Source organism: Pygoscelis adeliae, unplaced genomic scaffold (assembly GCF_000699105.1).
Source record: "Pygoscelis adeliae isolate BGI_AS28 unplaced genomic scaffold, ASM69910v1 Scaffold268, whole genome shotgun sequence".
Taxonomy (NCBI): domain Eukaryota; kingdom Metazoa; phylum Chordata; class Aves; order Sphenisciformes; family Spheniscidae; genus Pygoscelis; species Pygoscelis adeliae.
In genome coordinates, this window is record NW_008825262.1 from 1,417,848 (window position 1) to 1,419,715 (window position 1,868).

The following is a 1,868-nucleotide window of genomic DNA, read 5'->3' on the forward strand; positions in this document are numbered from 1 at the left end:
CCCATGCCTTCCTCATGCCTCATCTGCGTGCCTGGCCAGCCCCCCCCCCAACACTTTCCCAGCCAAATAGACTTGATGATTCATCGGAAATGATTAAATTTTTTCCCCACGAGATTAGTTGCTTAAAATGGCAATGCTGGGCAGTGATAAGGCTCATAGCCCTTGCGTTGCCGGTGCAGAGCGGGGGCCTCCTCCCAGGCAGCGCATTTGCTGGGAGGAACAAGTGCAAGGGAGCTGTGCCATAACGCACAGGCTGCTCGCGAGCTGCTCTCCGGCCCCACAGCTGCGGTGCGGGGATGCTCTCGCAGCCAACAGTGGCAGGAGCTCCCTGTCTATGGTGGGAACAGCCACCCCCCGAGGGGGTGCCCAGGCCTCGGGGACCCCCTGACAATGTGCTCACACTTGCCTCTCCCTCCAAAGGGCAGGATGCAGCACCAGAGGAGCCTCGGACTCTGCTCCCCGTGGAGGAGGGAAAGGGATGTTCCATTTTGCACAAAAGACCGTGATTTTAAGCCCTGCAAACGCCACCCTGCAAGGGCAGAGGGCCCAAGGGGTCCCGCTTTCCTGCGGGAAAGCATCCACCAAGTCAAACAAACAAGCGGGAGAACCCAGATGACACACTGCTGGTGCATTTTGGTCTGGTGCTAACTTTTATTCTGTGTTAAAAATAAAGCAAAATGTTGCTAATAAAACCTCTGCAGAAAATTCCCAGCAGTTGGAAAGGGCAATGCCACTCCCTGGAGAAAAGAGGCCGGCCAACCTCTGCGGCAGGGAGCATGCCATCCTGAAACAGCCTTCCACTGTCACTGCCATGGCCATGCCTCCAGTTGGTCTGGCTTCTGCTTTTCAGACCACTTAACTTTGAAGAAGACTTACTTTTTTTTCCCTACTGAACTAATGGCTCTGGGAAGATGGGCAGGATTTGAAAGCAAGGCCCTGCTGCCCTCAAAGCTGGCATGAAATCGCCCTACCACGCTGTGTGCGGCACCCAGTGGGCTCAGGGTCTCTGCGTGGGGAGCGCAGCAGGCTGGCCACCTTCATCTTCCCTCTCTGCTGCCTTGTCTCACGCCTTCTTATTTATTTGCTTGCTTAATGGATTTGGCTTCGGCCCCCATTCACTGCTATGCAAACAAACAGTGTGGATTAGGCTCCCGTGTCACGGTCCCACGCACACAGCCAGGGTGGGAAGGTCAGGGTGCACGGGGCCGGCCCCAGCCGAGGCACTGAGCAGCTCTTGCTCTCTGGCAGCCAGGGGAACCTGGGTGTCCGGGCCCCCACAACTCCCAGCGCTTTCCTCCTCCAACCCTCCTGCCACCTCTCGGGTGAGAGGCTGCGCTCAGGCAAGTGCCTCTGCCCCTGGAGCAGTGGGGCTTGCCGGCCCCTGGCAGAGTTGCCGCACAGCTGCTCCTCTCCGCGAAAAATGGAGACCGCGGGGCGGCTCGTAGGCGCAGCCTGCCCAGGGCAGGGCTGATTACCCATGCATTATGAGAGCATCGCAGGTTGCAGGCACGATCTGGAAGTGTGTAATTGCATTTGCCTTTCTCCTCTGTCTCCCGCTGAGCCTGGCTCTCCGCGGCTGGAGGGGAGTGATGGCCAGCGTGCAGAGCCAGGCATGGGGCCTGGGGCTGAGCGCAGGCTGCGCCACAGCACACACCTCAGCTCCTTCCACCTTTCCCTGCTCTCCCAGCGAGGCCCCTGGGGCTCGGCTGGGTCCTGCTGATGCTGCCAGAGGGAGCTGGCCCTAGTGCGGGCTGTGCCGGCAGGCAGCACTCTGCTCCTCCGCAGTGCATGCCCTGACATGCTGCTTGGCGTGCCCCAGGTGGGGACGGGCAGCCCCGTGCCTTCCCCAGCCCCTGCAGCCCCCGCCC

At 60.2% G+C, this 1,868-nt stretch overlaps 1 protein-coding gene across 1 annotated transcript in view; it reads right to left on the bottom strand.

Moving 5' to 3' along the window:
• The window catches only part of MCAM (melanoma cell adhesion molecule), a 15,925-nt gene that overhangs the window by 13,725 nt on the left and 332 nt on the right, over positions 1-1,868 (bottom strand).